Source organism: Numenius arquata, chromosome 8 (assembly GCF_964106895.1).
Source record: "Numenius arquata chromosome 8, bNumArq3.hap1.1, whole genome shotgun sequence".
NCBI classification, from domain to species: Eukaryota; Metazoa; Chordata; class Aves; order Charadriiformes; family Scolopacidae; genus Numenius; species Numenius arquata.
Window position 1 is genome coordinate 54530888 of NC_133583.1, and position 16840 is coordinate 54547727.

Below are 16840 nucleotides of genomic sequence, written 5' to 3' on the forward strand. Positions count from 1 at the left end.
GGCATGCTGTGCAGCTTCTTGCAGCAGAGCTCAGACGGTGGCATTGCCTTCCTGATCATTCTGGTTTTTATTTAACATTGACTCAAGTTGTAGTAGGGTAATCTAAATGTCTTGAGCCAACTGACCATTCCTACTTCTGACTGTTCCTTCTGAACCTCACCTTCATCAGATTTTTGCCTATGAGCAGTGCTGTAAAGCCAACATGGTTCTACATGGCTATTGGAGCTTATTTACCTCAGCGTTCTGGAACAGCAGTGGTCTGTAGCTGGGAACCACTGCTTTGGATTCCATTCGGACACTTGTGGATATCTGTTAATGAACCCTGTCCCTGAAAATGTTTTAATTTGCCGTGTTCCTTTTCTTCATGAAGTGACACCGATTGGCGTAGGTGCCTTCAGAATAAGAAAAGCCTCCCATTATAGATCCTACCTCAAAGAGGAGAGATGTCCGCAGCATCGCGAGAGGAGGTGTGGAGGGTACAGATGCCCCTAGCCTACTCTGTATCCTCGCTGCCAGGAATTCACTGATGCACAGGAAGACAGTGGGGTGAACAATCAGCTTTTATAGCTTGCTTTATAGGTTAGTTTTATAGGTTGTGTGTCTACTCTCACCGTAGGTGGGGAACAGCTGAAATTTCACTGCTGTTCAGAGCATCGCCAGCGCTGTTATGTTTAGCACAGAGCAGCAGCCTTGGGAAGGAAAGGGTTCCAGGAAAGGAGCCATCTCCTCTCTCGGATGCTCTCCTGGCAACTTGGGTGTGTGTTCTGTGGAAGGAGGCACCATGTAAAAACGAGGAATTAAAATACAAATCTTCATACCTACTTCCATAACAGCCTGGCAGCCCTTGTATTGGCAGCATTAGGTTGATCTGCGTAGTGCTCTTAAACATGCAATGCTTCTTCTTTTATTTACTTCCTGACATATAGCAATGCTCTGGTTGAACAACGCAAGGCACATAACAAATGGCAGTAGCTGCAGGGCAGCTCAGGTCCTCAGAAGTGTAGTCCAGCAGAGCTTTCTTTAGCACGTTGACCATGATGTATTTATTTCAGTATATCTTCTGATTGCGACACAGCTTCAGGGGTATTAAAAGGAAGAAGATTGAAAAATGGAATTGACTTTCATTTATTCTTGACTTTTTTCCTACTTAAAGAAAAAAAAATTCCATGCAAATACCTGAAGTCCCCTTCTTTTATAAGCATAGCTGGCCCGATAATACAGTGTGACATACCATCTTTAATATCTGCCACCAGACCGGTTTAGCTCCAGACTGCTACTTTTCTTCTAGTCTGAAAATAATCTGAGAAATTAAATTGGAGGTTATTTCAGTTATTTCAGACAGAATTGAACACCTAACCCTCATCTGCAGGAGTCTGGTGTGCCTCCCTTGAATTTTGATTGTGGCAGGTTCTGTGTTTCATGAGTTTTTGCTTCCCATATCCCTCAAATTCATGGTGATTTCTTTGCAATATAATGTGAAGACTTTAGATACTCAGTGTTGTTTTCATAGAGAATTGGCTGTCCTTGGATGGAGATCCATTACTTCATCAGCTAGGAACAGTATTCTTTTTGTTTCATTCCTTCTCCAGGCTTTTTTTTGTCTCTGTATTTGAAGATGTGAGAAATTTGCTATATGATCTTCTGACACGTTCTTGGGTAGATTTTGCCTATGCTTTTTCTTGCCATACAAAGTGTGTAAATCTTTATCATCAGTAAAATACTGTAAAGGAACCATTCTTTAAAAAACCTACCCGGATGCTTTGAGGACATCACCCCTAAGGGATTTAGGAGCTTACATGTTGTTTTAAAAAGTGATACAAGTACAAAAGAACCAAATTTGCAAAAGAAGAATTGTCTTCCAGAGCCTCTGTGCCATTTTTGAGAACAGAATTTAATCTGCCAAGGTTTTTGGGCCTCTTATCAAGGCATTGTGCAACGTTACTAAATTTTAGGATGCGTGTTCATTCCTCACATTGAATTGAGAGTTAGTAAATCGAATACAGTCCTCAGCCAGAAGCAGTCCCTGTTGTTAAAGGTTCTTAGAACACTGAGAGTAACAAAATGCACTGAGGTCATACCCAGCTCATCCTTCCGGACTGTCACGTAAGTGTGTTCTTCATCAGGCTTTCTGGGGTTTTACATTTTTTTGGGAGGGGTGAAAGTACGCCAGTAAGTTGTTACAGGAATGACTGGCTTTTCAGGGGTTCTCTGCTGTTTTTTCTTAAAAATCAGTGTAGATTTTTTTTTTGACAGTGAATGCTGTCTTGCAGAAGAAACAATAAATTCTTAAGCTGTTCTTGCTGAACTGGTGAATGTCTGAAACAACTTAGGTTTTGTTTGCTTTTGGATTTTTCATTGCTTCTGTTGAAAATTTTGTTTTTAATAAGTTTCAGCTAAGTGTACGCTTTTGTAGTATGCTTCTAAACAAATGTTGGAGTGCTTTCCACTAAAAATATGGGTTGCCTTCACAGATAAGTTTGTCTCCTTCCTGCTAAGGTAAAATATCAGATAAATTGAGGAAAGCCAGAATAAAAAGTTAACCGCAGAGAGAGTTTGCTTCAGGAAAAAACAGAAAAGGTCATAAACCAAATCATCATCATTAAATAGTTACCCAGGAAAAACCATATTAGAAAATCTCGAATGTATTTCTGAGGCTAGATAGGATTGAATTGGTTTATGTAAGAGATTTGATTTTCCTCTGTCCTGTCAAGGAATTGCACAGACTTTGTGAAATAGTGTTTAGGCTCCCGAAGTACTTTTTTTCAAGGAGTTCAAAGCTAAACAAAGTCTGTTAAATGTACAGGATCCCTTTGAGAGAATTTATGATCTGAACTCTAATTTTAAAATGGATTAAACAGTATATGTCAGGAATAATCAACTGCTCCAAGTCTTTTTGCAGTCTTAGAACAGTAGTAAGGTTTTTTAAGAAAATTGATTCGTGATGTTACCCCTCGCTTTGGAAAGACACATGTTTAAACAACCATATTCCTTTACTAAAAAAAAATATGCTAATTTGGTAGTACACTGTGCTGAGTTGAATAGGAATGACAGCTTCTAAGACAGCCTTTAATTTGGTATTCAAAACCAAAATTGTAAACTTCGGTTTTGTTTGGTAGCTTCTCCGAACAGGCAGGATATACAGTAGCATTTTTAAAAGATGCTAATGACTTGAAAGAGGAGATGGAAGTCAGGCATACATTTTAATTATGGGGGAGGGGTTGCAATAGAAAAAATAGAATTTTTCACTGCAGAGATTTTAAGGGAATGAGACAAGGAAAAACAGACTGAAGATAGTTGCCTTCATTTGGCAGGGGTGTTTAATAAAAGCAGAACTTGTGGTTGTAAAGTGTGCTTATTAAATTCTTCATTTACACTACCTAATTAATTCTAGCATTTTAAATTAACAGTGAAACTGGTCCCTGCTGTACCATTTCATAGCTACAGCATATTTCGTCCAACAACCCAGTTGTTCAGGTTTAATCAGCTGCGCTCAAAAAATGAGAAGGAACTTGAGTTAAAAAAAACACCTAAATGGCATAAACATTTTAGAGCAGTGTTAGATGAAGGGGAGGTGGCTTCATGGAGGAAGACTGTGGCTTCAGATGGATGTGAGGCTTGGTGCTTAAAAGTGATGCTAAGCGTTGCAGATGCTCTTTATTTCTTTTGTCCAAAGAAAGACAGTGATAAATATCTTCCTGACTTGGAGAAGGAGAGGGCTTGAATTCAGCAGAAAATCTTGAGAGAAGAAATGCTGAACTTTTGTCCAGTGTTTGGAAACAAAAGATCCAATCAGTGTAGTGTCCGTCAGAGACTGTAACTGCTGCTGGCCAAGTGAGTTGTCCTTGTTGACACAGTTTGTGTGTGGGAGAAGGGGACGTTTGGGTTTTTTTTAATTGATTTGGTGGCCTTAGCTGAGCTCTTAAGAATTATATTTCTCTGTAATCTACACAGGAATTTGCACCACCAAATTGTCAAATGACTGATATCTAAAATCTTTAGATCTCAAGTCATCTTTCATATCTTACAAAGATCCAGGCACACTGTAAAGCAGAATATTTATTGATACAGGATTTCTGTGCATCGTTTAACTTATGACAGAGTTTGCATATTCCTGCTGTGTGGTACAATTTGATGTTCTTTGCATGCATAATCAGGAACTTCATTGCTCCTCTGCCCAAAAAGCAACTCCGTTTTTAAATTGTTCCTTTTGAATTTGCAATTCCTTTAATGTTATGCACAAAGATTTAAATATTTCATTTTAATTTCAGGTATTTGTAATAGGACTGATGCAGAGTTAGATTTAAAACTGCAGTTCAGAAATAATTGTAGCATTCTAAGTGTAATATAAATATTGATGATGCCCATGAAAATCCAGGACAGGCAAGCTATTAACTCAAAGCAGTAGCATCTGTTTGCTGTCACATGTTAGGAGAGAAAGAAATATTGACTGTTTTACCTATAGGCCTCTAGCACTTATGGATTGTCCATTCATCACTCTTTGGATGTTCAAGTATATGACCCAAGAACCCAAAGCTAACAAAATGGCAGTCAGAAATAATGCAGCGTTGTGAGAGAGTACAGGAAAAACATCTTCCATGTGAGCAGTTTCCAGTGCTCATTTCTCCATAGAAAGGAGTAAATTCCTCATCTGGGGAGGATGCTCTCTGCCTGTGCTCTGAGCATGCTACCATCAACCCTTTTTGGTCCAGAAGTACTAGGTTGAGTTGGTATCGTCTGCCCTCTATGAAAACTATTTCTTCCTGTCTAAGGAGCAGTTTACCAGCACATATCGAAGAAGTGCTGCTGTAAAAAGGGAAGTCCCAGGTGTCATTTAACCAAGCATGTTCAGTGAATGGTGGCACTGGACTGAGATCTCTCAGGAACTTGCTGTTCAGAGGTTGCATGCTTGGTGTTTCCTGAAACTTGGGGCCTAATTAAGCAGCCTTAATTTCAGCAACTGGAATTGGTAATGGCTTTTAAGTTGGTGGATGGAGGTGGTCTGTATCCTCAGGAGCAGAAGCCATTAGTTGCACACTGTGGTGGTGACCCGAGGCGGCAGGAGGGAAGGGAGCCAGGTATGATCATGTTGTTCCCCAACAGCACAGCCCTCCAGGAGGGAAGCTCTTGAATCTGATGGCAAGTGTGCAGCAGCAGCAAAACTTAGTAAACTTAGGCTTTCCTTAGTAAACAGACTCCTCCTAGTATTGGCCCAGTGTTTGCAGCAGGCAACAGCTAAGCGTTATGTATTTCGATGGGAGGTTTTGGTGCCTGATAAGAATAGATGAGCAAGAGGTCATGGTGTCCATCTTGGGATCAAGGGGTGGACTCGGAAAGCTCATAGTAATGAAAAGACACGAAGTGAAACCAGGATTAATGGTTAAATATAATTATAGGAAAAAGACCTTTACAGTTCATGACAATAGGTAGCAGTTGCAGAGTTAAGTCTGCATTTGAAAGAAACAGGCTGGAAATTGCAGAGATATTAGTAAAATTGTGCTGCTTTGTTGTGGGGGAAAATATTTATTTTTATTCAAAGGAAATAATTCACAGCTATTTATGTTTAGAAGCTGCAGATAGAACATGTATTCACTGAAAACTTTACATACAAAAGCTACCAGTGTTTTATATATGTTTTCTCTAGGAATTTTGTAAAAGGGCGTACCAAGAGGATTTCCTATTGGAAGAAAAAAATGACCCATATGCAGATAAATATAGCTTTTTGTGAAACCCAGCATTATGTTACCTGATCCGAAATGACTGGAAGTCTAATCTGGGCATAAACTACTTGTACATTTGTTGTCCAATTCACTGATTGTGCTTTGAAAGTACCTTCCATTTTGAGATATTACTGGTGCAGCAGTTTTCGTCTCTTGAAATACATTAAACAGATAGGATTATAGAATGTAGGGATTATGTTAGATAAGACTTATAAACTGTTTAGAAAGTATGTAAACACTGGTGCCTCATGGCATAAGTCCACCTAATAACAGGGTTTAGGCAAAAAATACCTTGTAGAGGTGGTTTATTCCCTTGTTGACCTGGAAGGGCTTTTTTAGTAATTCTCTGTAAAGCAGTGGTAACTAGTCACTGTTCACTGCTCATTTATTTGGTATGGATCTTGTTAGACTAGACTGAATGTTAGCAGCAGTTGCTTTATTCCAGTAGCAGATGAGAATTAACAAAATCCTTCGGAGTAGGGCTTTTTCCTAAACTTACGTACTGTGGTGCTCACCATTTTCAAAGTGAAAATAATTCTGGCATTTGCTTTAATTGCACTTAAAGGCTGTATTTAGTTGTGTCCCTCAAATTGGCTGTGTAGGGGATCTCTGTAAGAAGCAGTGCAGTTTTCTGCATTTGACTTCCTTGATAGCACAAGACTTGGTATTTACTAAAATAGGGAAAATATTTATGCAGCAGAGTACTCTCCTAGACTTCTGTCGTCTAGAAAATAATACCAGATTAAGTGAATTATCTTATTTTTTTCAGGAAGTGACTTGTAGATTGGCTTCACCATATTTTAGTAGGTACAGGAGACTTGTGTAGCAGGTATTTCTTTGTGTTGAGTTCATGCTCAAAATGCGGTGAGGAAAGAGTGGTCAGAGTAGTGTAACTGCAGCTGAGAGTCAAGTGCCCGGAAAAGCAGAAATCTAAAATTCCGTGTTTTATAGCTGGAAAAAAAAAATATTTCTATGAATCAGAATGGAATACAGAGCATGCTTCAGTTTTTGGTTATAACCTTTGTCTGGTACCCTCAGTTGCATGCAGAGAATAAAATACTAAGACATGAAAAAACAGACATGTTTGAGTCTTTTAAACCTAAAATCTAGAATTATTTTTAAAAGACTAAATATATGGCTCGGAATGTCACTAAAGACCTTTGATAAGTTGATCTTAATTTGGTGGCCTAGTTATTTTATTTTTATAGCTTCTTATTTCCTGAAGTGTGTTCTGTTCTTGAGCAGAGATAAACCTAATTTCAGTGTTGCATATTGTATGCTTAGGGCTGCAGATTCAAGACAATCCCCAAATATTGATTATCTAAACGAACGTTTGCATTAAGCATATGAACTAAATTCATTAGCACTGGGGGAGGTGGGGGGTGGAACATAGAAATAGTAATGAGTGTCTTAGTGTTGGATTTCTAAAATGTGTTCGGTATGTCTATTCTATGTGTTCGGTTGATGTCTGTTCTAACTGAGGAAAACGGTCAAATTTGCATCCGTCATTTTCTTTATCTCCTCTCTGCAGTTGTCTGGTGCATGCTCTGTGCCGGCGAACAAAAGAATTTTGATTTCTTGATTATTGGAAAAAAGCAATTGAAATGAGCGTTGGGGCAAATAGGCAGAAAGCAAGTAGGCATGACCCTTGTGCTGTGAAAGAGCTTTCTAATTAACTTCAGCGGTTTCACTCCTGAGCTTGTTCTGAAGCCTTTAATGCATATTTAGTTTATTCTTCAGTTTTAACTGCTTGGTTTGAGTAAATAACATCACCTTCCTGTCAAGTCTAGTGAGGAAGTATTAGCAGTATGGTTTTCCTCAACAGCACAAGCACACCTACACCTCTGAAATCGTGGCTTCCAGGTATAAGGTTATTTGAGGCTTTTAGTGTCTGCTGACCTTCTGAAGTCTGAGACTTTCCATCCTTCATATCATCTGTGTTGAAGATAACCGTCTGCCAGGAAACAGCCAGGTGAAATGGCTATGTTGGTGGAACCCCCTCTACGACGACAGTCTGCCCTTACCTACAGTGTTGTCTGTCCTTTTTCCCCTCGTTCTGCCCTCCCCTCTGGAAGCACAGACCCTGAGCTTCAGCACTCATGTGCAGCTTCTGTCCCTAACCCTTTTTCTTTCCTTTTAGCCCAAGGAGGACAAGGAGAAAGGGGAGGAAAGGAATGAGAGAGTTCCACTAAAGCTGTGGGAGATCGGCAGCAGTGTCCACTAACAATCTTCTAGCTGAGGCAAGGTCTTTTGGGGCAGTAGTAGACAGCACACCAAGAGATACCTGTCAGGGCTCCGAAGTTGACTCTTGCAGCATTCACCCCATTCCCTGCTACTCAGGACCTTCTGCTCTTCAGTCATACCAACGAGCAGCGTGGCCATGCTGCGTCTGTCACCCCTGCCTGTCTCCCCACTGCTCCTGCTGGACAACTTGTCCAAGAATATCAGTGACCTGGACTTGCAAAAACAAGTCTGAAAGGTTTTGAAATGGGCCTAGCACCTGCTGTCCCTTTTCATAAGGCTTTACTTCTTACCAACACTGCATTAGGAGTTTCTTCTTGGCTTTAAGATGGCATTTAATAAATTTGTGCCAGGATTATTTGACCTGCCAGCAGTAGCTGTTTCTCAGACTTGGTGAGCCAGGAAGTTCTTGTCCCTTCTCTGTTGCAGAGCTGATCCATCATCATTTGAATTCCTAGCATGCAGGTGCTTTTCTCTACAGCCAGAAGAGCCCTGCAAGATCATCTTCACCTTGGCTTCTGGGAATGGTCAACCTGAGATCCAGGAGTGTATGTCCTCAGTAATCCCATCTTTTTCCTCTATGTATTTTTTGTTAGCTCAGTTTATGTGCAGCCCCAATACTGACAAAACAAACCGCCTCATCAGACTCCATCCACTCAGAACCTGTCCCTCACATCTTCTCTGCATTTGGGGTTACTCTCACTGACTTGAGTGAGGAGCCTGCATACATGATCAATCCAACTTGTTTTCCATCTGCTTTTCGAGCAAGAGACCCTCTGCAGAGGGAAAAATTCCTTTTGGGATATCTGCTGCATATGGAGCTCTTGCTAGATATTAAATCCTCTCTTTCTCCTTTGCTTCCAGAAAACTTCAGAGGTTCAATCCCAAAGCTTTGAAATTTAGGGTGTCATCTTAATTTTATTTATGATTAGGAGGGACTAATGTCTAGTCATGTTATGTCATGATACCAAGAATGTACAGAGGGGGGGTTTGCCACTGCTTTCTGTATGTGAACATCGTCAGTGCTGCTCACCATCTAATCTTTTCTTCTGCTCAAGGGATAGGGTTTTTTGCTGGTTTCATGGGGAGTCCAATAACCTTTGTATACAGCTTGATGGCAATTGTGTGCTTATAGTCAGCGCTGATAACCTTTTCAGTAATCATTGCCTACTGGAAGTTGTTCTGATGCTCAGCCTGTGCCAGCAGAGCAGCATACATCTTTGGATTTCAGCAGCATCCTGCTTTCATGTGCTATGCTTCGTTCCTGGAGTTATCATTGATAGGGTATTACAGCCTCTGACTTTTTACATCATTTTTGGTACAGCCCAAGTCTTGTTCAGGCCCTTCTTCATCTCTGCCTGCCTGTTCAGACAGGTTTTGGCCAGGTGCAGTGTTTCAAATTTCTGTGATGCCACAATCTTGTGGTCTCTCTCATCCCCTCACAAGACACTGATTTTATTTTTTTTTTTTAAAGTATAGGGTAATAGGGGAAGAAGGCATCATGTCACTGAAGCCCAAGTCCATTTCTTTGACTTTGCTCACTGGCTCTGCTTCAGCTGACTCACTGCTGGGGTTTGGACATAGCTGCTGTTCTCTGTTCTCCTTGGGCGGGTTCCATCACTGACTTTGCAGATGTTCCTACTTGTCCCCACTAGGAATTTAAGCACAAGTTACTGACTTGCAGGTGCTGCCGGAGACAGGATATTGGACTAGGCAGACCTCTGCTCTGACCCAGTACTGCTGTCCTTATGACTCTCACAGCATCTGTTTAATCAGTGGAATATATCAGCTTGAGGGGGGAAAAAAAAAAACCCTGACCACTTTTATTATTTTTATTCACGGGAGCCCAGACTGTTTTTTCAGTTAGACGGTTTTTTAAGGGATATTGCAAAAGCAGATGGACAAAAAGCTGCGTCATACTCACCTGCAAGCAAACAAATGGCAGCATCCCCAGTATGATTAATTGTTACTGTACTAGAGGGGCTGCTGTTTCTGCAGTAGAAGGTCTAATGTGCCTTCTGCCCTATACAGATAATAACCTGTGCTCACGGGCATTTTAAAGCACCTTAAATTAGGTATCAACAGGCTTCCTCTTGCTTACAGCATTCTAGCACCCACAAAATGAGGCCGCCTTTCTCTTCCCTAGGATGCTGTTGGCTAGCTGTAGGGGGTGTTTTGACTTTCCCCTGTTCTGAGGACAGTAGGTAGGGCATGATAAGATAGGACATGTAACAAGGAAGAAGTATTCTCCAGCAGTTCCTTTTTTAGACTTCTCTGTTCTCCTGCATGCTGTATCTGTGTCACTTCTATTTACCAATGCATCTTTTTCTCCCATTTCTCTACTTTCTCTTAAAATATTTTCCAGCTCTGGAAGCTACTCTGTTTTAAACAAAAAAAACCTAACCCCAAACATGAACAGCTTGGGAGCTTGACTTGATAACATTTTTTGCCCTTATGTTTTTTCACTATGTTGGAATAGCTGCTGTGTAACCTTGATTTTGTTGATAGGTAGGTTTGTGGTACTTGCTCCAGATTAGGTACATTCAGGTACTTTGCTGGATGGGAAACAAAGGAAGGAAATATACGTATGTTTTTCCTCTCCTCTGTTTACCACCAATATGTTTAATATTGCAAAAAGCCTTTGACAAGAGTAGTGTATCATAACACCTGCACTGGTTTCAGTGGTGGTCAGCCAGCAAGAACGGCTTGTCAGGGCATCCACACATGGTGCATCCAGTGCCGTACATGTGGATATTGTCATAGGAAAAGGAGTTACCTGATAGAGAGGAAATCTGCCACCTTTCAAAGAAGATCTGGTTTTCAGTCTGAAAGGAATTCATTGAGAAGCACATTCATGATAATATTCTCTTCCACAAAATCATCAAGAAATTTAAGTGATAAAACTAGGCGTTACATGCATGCAACAAAATCATATTTTCTCCTTTAGGTGGTTTTCCTTTTCATTACTTCTATTACCTGGAAGTACCTAAAAGGAATATCGCAAACACTTGACTAACGTTGATTAATTAAAAATGCCTCTGCTGCTTTGAAAGTTCTTGAAAGTGCAGTCTTAAAGCTGAAGGAAATTTAAGTAGGCTCACTGCAGTCTAAGTATTGATGGATAGCAACATTTTTATAGGTAGCACATTTTAGAATACGATAAAGTGGCTTTACTTTTCTCAGCATCTTTCCAGATGCTGTGTAAAGTAATCTACGTAAATCTAACTATTACAGATTAACCTTTTTAGCTGTCAGGTTGCAGCTTTTATTTATGTTTTCGCTGATCAGATTAAAAATGCTGCAGACACAGGTTGTGTTGTTAATATTAAATTTTGTATTCCGGTCTGTAATAAATGACTTTCCTCTGTGCATTGGAAAAACTGGTTAGTAGAGCTCAAAGAGTTTAATTAGTAGGCTGTTTATGAGACAGAATAGGTATTCTGAGTCATTGTTCAGAATTACTGTGAAATTTCTTAGTGTTGTGATGGCTTTTGTTTTTTGTTGTTTGACAGAGGCTGAGGTACAGACCGCTAAATGTTGCTGAATTAAATCATTTAATGACAAAATTACTGGTGCTTTTTGAATTTGCAGTCAACCAGGTTTTCGGATATTGCTGCTGCAGTCTATTGTTATGTCTTACTATTTTTGTTTTGCGAAACAAATTTGTTTTTCTCTAGTTTTATGTGCCTCCGTCATTTCTTTTAGGCTGGAAGTGTTAACTGCCGCTATTTCCACATAAAAATGTTCCCAGGTTTGAGGATGAACTGGATTTTCATATCTCAGCCATGCCTTTCCTTTCCTATCTCAGTGAGAGAGCGTGTTCTTGGCCTTTTAACGAAAATCTCTCCTGTGAACCAAGGTGCATGTTATTTGTTAGGACTTTTCACTCTGTCCATGTGGTTCTCTGATCCATGGTGAAGGTGGGAACCTTGGTCAGTCACAGGCTCTATCGGGGTTCTGTCCTTTGCCTTTCTTCTCTCCATCACTCCACCACTCGCTACTTGTCGTCTTCTAGAATACTGGGTTTTCTCATAAACTTTGACTCCAGGTACCTGGCATCACATTTTTTGTATATTTGCACCAAAACTCTGCCCATGGGATCACTGCGATCTTAACTTACTGTCCCTTGAAGCCTGACCAGTGGAAAAATCACTCCATTTCTTTCGGTTTGCTTTCGGTTTCTGCTCCATTGTTCAGTATGAATTTTTTAGCTGCCTTCTACTTTTATCCTAAAATTCAGAAATACCAGTGTTTGGAATGGGGTGCAGGAAGGGAAGATAAGTCTGTTGTAATGAAGCGTGTGCCTCTCCCACAGCCTACTGGTTCTCACTGTTGGAGTGCCTGTTCTTTTCAGTTTCAGACCATATTATTTTTTTACTCTTTTAAATTAATCTTCTCTTATAAGTAACAGTAATATTTCATCTCCAGTTGTTGTCTTTACACATCTGAAGTATCTATAGGCTTTTGCATCTCCTTTTAGTCACAGTTTAGCCACGGGATAGCATGTTTTAATGCCTTAACACTGGACACTTCTGATCTTGCGTCTTAAGTCATTCCTGATTTAAAAACCTGGTGGCTGCTGAAATTTGCCTTCAATTTGTTGCTTTCCTCATTTCAGTACATATGTTTCTTGTTCTGGTTGAGTGCAGTCTTTACCGTTCTTCATATATCGCTGGTCCAGCAATGCTGTATCCCCTCTCCATGGGATGTGAAAGGCTTCCTACCACATATTGTGTGCTTTAAGTAATGCAGTGACTTCTTTAATTCCCGTTGCAGACTTCTTTTCATGCTGCTGCTTAACATTTTTTTATGTGCTGGTATGTCTTATGGTGGTTTTTTTTTTTCTGGGTCTATTTGTTTTCACTTTTTCTTGCTGAATATTGTTTTAACTTAGCCTGTTTGTTTCGAACGTCTGCGTTCTTGTGTTTAATTCCTCTCTTCTTCAGCATTGAATTTACTGTTCAGGATAGAGAAGTCATGGCTGTTTCTTGTCCATTCATGCCTGTCCCCAGAACACTGGATTTTTATAGTACAGTCCCTGTTCTGTTCTGGGACAAAGCGGGGAGGAGTGCAGCCTTGCTCTTCTCAGAACAGCTGCTAATTCAGAGGCTGTGTGCTCCTTGAAGGAAGGGGGAGGAGAAGATGAAAAGGGAAGCAGGAGATGGCAACTGGGGTAAGGGGGGGGGAATCCAAATATTTGTTCAGAAAAGGAACTGAGCTGTCTTACCTGTGTCGGGAGCAGTAGCTTCTGAAAACATATTTAATCAGTTTGCAGTAGTATGAACACACCCATGCTTACAATCAGTTTTTACATTTAAAGAAACTTGATAGAGGCAGGAAAAGAAAAAAGAGGATAATATATTCTGCAGCATGAAATGTGGGTGTTGTTTACAAGCTCTCTCCAGCCCAGCACAACTCACAATGGTCCAATAATAAGGTTACTGTCTTAGGGTGGAGGAGATGCAGTTTTAGGTCCCTGTCCTTGTGACTGTGTTACTCTGTCCAAGTTCACCCTGCAAATCTCGATGCCTTTCAGTTTCTCTTCTCCAAAATAGGAATAAAAGTGCTTTCCTCAGTGGTGTTTGTGAGGAAAGGTGCGTTACAGAGATAAAAAGCTTCCATGCTATGGTAATGGGAATTGCAGAAGACTCCAGCCAAGTCAGCAGCATCTGTCTCAAACTACCACTTACGCTTTGCATGCAGATTAGTCCACGTCCTCAAGTACAGTGATTACATAGCAGACTTTGTTAAAACTCTGTGTAGTATGCAGGTAAGAGCAAAGTCTTGTTTCGGGTGAGATGCAGAACACCTGAAATACTGGAAGCCTTTAACAGACTGCAAGGCACTATTTGTAAGAGTAGGCGTGTTCTATATTGCTGGTATAGTCAAATTTAAAATGGTGTAGTTGCATGTTTTTGAGAGTCATCTTGAAATTTCTGTGGGAGTAGGATTTTCGGAAGGATCTAGTGGTGCTGGGCAGCAGCAGGCTCTGTCAAAGCATGCTCCATCTTGTTCTGTTTCCTGGATGGATGTTGGGGCTACTCCAGAATGAGAAGCATTACTGTGTCTAATTTTGAGGGATAGCAGCTACTGTCAATTGGTATTTAATTTACATGAGAAACTGCTACGGCTTCAGCATCTCTGAAAATCAAGACATTAAATTACACCATCTTGCATTAAGGGATTTGTCAAAACTAGAGAAAAGGACAGAACTCGTCATCTCCTCTGGCACTGTCTGGCAAAGTCAAGCCTTCTAATGACCTTGCTTTCTCTTCTGGGCAGCTTGTGGTTGGTTTTAGGGAGGTCTTGCTTTGTTTTTGAGGTCCCTGTGTCCAGGTCCTGGTGGTTTTCTTCCAAACAGATGTGGAGGTCCAGGGGTCGCAGTTACCTCGCTAGCGCTGATCGTTTCATCACTTTAGCTCCATTTATAACATTTGTTTCACATTTTGGGCACCACCTTTTTTTCTTATTCCCCTTTTATTTTTCTAGGCTTGTTGTCATGGTATCTGGCACTTCCCATTCAGATATTAAAATTGAGTGAGTGGTGTCTGTACGTCTGGTTCATTTTCCCTCTTATCCTCTCCCGAGGGAGAGTTTTACGTGGGATGTAGCATGCCGTTTGCAAGGGCTTCCTTTGGGGGATTTTTTTTTTTTAATCACGTAGCAGCATCTCTGTTGGAGAAGGCTTGATGCGAAGAAGCCCCTTCCACTTGGACCGGGGTATATTTAAATCCTGCGTGCGTAGAGCTCCTGTGGGAGCTCATCGTGCAACTGGTGACTCCCCCGAGACCCCCAAAAAGGTCTGTCTCCAGCGCAAATGAGCTTTGATTTGAGTCTCTCTGGCACTGCTGGGATTAAGGAAGTGATAGGAATTTTCTCCTTGCAGATTTCCTTGTGGGGAGGGCCCAGGCTTTGCTATTTGGGGATCAGGGCTCTGATGCCTGAGGGGGAGAGTTTGTGTGAGGAATCTTGTCACATCTGAGCAGGTTTGTGTCAGCACGTACACCTTTACAGGTGCTCTGGAGCTAGGCTTCAGCCTATGGAACACAGGGATTTTCTCTGAGGTTTGGGTTTAGCTTTGCTTATTTGTTAGGAAACTACAAATGTTTTTTTAGGAGGGGATGTGTTATAAGGGTGTCCCAGTATGAGTGTGGAACCTGGCTTCCCTCTCCGGTAGGATCTTAAGAAGAAGGATCTACTGACGCTCAAATTTTGCTGATGGCTATTTTTAACCAAGGATAAGTCATGCTCCTTAATTGTAGGTGCACTGTAGCATCAAAGCGTATCTGGGGCTCTAGATTGGATTGCATTTAAATACAGCTGACTCTTCCTAATCTAGAAGGAAAGTTCTCAAAAGAACTAACAAGGGCACCTGAAATACAGTAATTTGATGGAAGGCTTCCAAACAAAACTTGTACCCAGTCACCTTCCTGCAGAAGGCAAAAAACCAAGCTATTTACTACGCGTCCTTCTCTTTTGCTTTGAGAGAGACTACACGTTTTTCCCTAAATTCTTGCAAAAGTGATAGTTATATTGTAATGGAAGGATGCTTTCTTGCTATTCATGGACAATGTGTGTGTAAAATCCTAGTCTGTACAAATAAAAGATGTCTGTATTCTGAATAAGCTGTAGACTAAACGGGTGCTGTGATAAAGAACTGCACTTAGCACAGAACAAGTTACCTTCATAGTCGGATTACGGTGAATTGTGACAGCGACAGTCTCAGCTTAATTGTTTGGTCCTGGGAGCACCATGCGCAGAAGCTGTTTGCCCCCCAGTTTGCCCCTCCTGTGACTGCAGTGTGATGGAGGATGGATGTGACTGGTGTTACTGGTACCAAAAAAAAAAAAAAAGCATTGGACAAGGAGCAGGGTTTCAACTGGTCTCACAATCAGATCTCACTTTCCCTTAATCTGAATCTTCTCTTTATATCTTACCTCCTTTTTTAGGTAAACAGCTCTTATTTGGTAGCTGCTATAGAAACCAAAAAAAAAAACCCACAACATAAAAATGAAGCAAGCAATTCACTTGGCCCTCCTCGTACATTCAGAATGTATCTTCTCAAGGGCATTGATGTAACCTTCTCCAAAAGCCCTTACTTCATACAGCTTTTCATATGAGTTGCAGTTACTCTTTGTCCTTCCAGGAATGTGTTTAAAACACTTCTGAAATGGTTTGGAGGCTCTCAGGGTTGTGCTCTGAAATGGGACTGCCAGCTGGAGCAGGGCTTACCCTGACCATCAGTCAGTCTCTTCTGTTACTGTTATTTAGAAGATGGAAAACAAGATAAGTCTTTTTCTTGCCCATTTCTCTTGTTGGTTTCCTTGCAAGCCATCCATAGGTGGTACTTATTAGGAACATTCCATGATTTGTGAGAATTGTTGGGGATGGTTGAAGAGCGTGTGTCGGTCTGCTTGGAAGAGTCACAGGTGGACAGCAGGTTGAGTTCAGCTGCTTCAATAGAGAGAGAACCTCCTCACCCTGGCACCATTTTCTTCCCTAAATGTTTGCTGAGACTGGAACAGGTAAGAACCGGAGCCAGGAGGTTTGGAGAATTCATGGCGAGTGTTATTTTATCTTTCGGTCCCAAACCCGGAGTGACTGAAGGCTGTTACTGTCTGACGGCTTCTGCCTGACTAATATGAGATGAGCTGTCAGACGTGGCCTACTTCTGAAGGAAGGGATTGTGTCAGAAAAGCATCGGTGCTCGATGGCGTTCGTGTTATGGCTGTCAGGCGGGCAGCTTTAATTAGGTTTTACATTTGGGCAAGAGACAACAAAACCATGATTCAAGGCAGTTTGCATTGTTGCCGTCCTCTTCTGTGCTTGTTTTCATGAGTGACTTGATAGTGTGGACCATAGTCCTTTAATGTGACTTTGCG

General features: G+C 41.0%; 1 protein-coding gene across 5 annotated transcripts in view; it reads left to right on the plus strand.

Moving 5' to 3' along the window:
* The window catches only part of ELAVL4 (ELAV like RNA binding protein 4), a 104323-nt gene that overhangs the window by 63650 nt on the left and 23833 nt on the right, over positions 1 to 16840 (plus strand). The window lies entirely within an intron of this gene.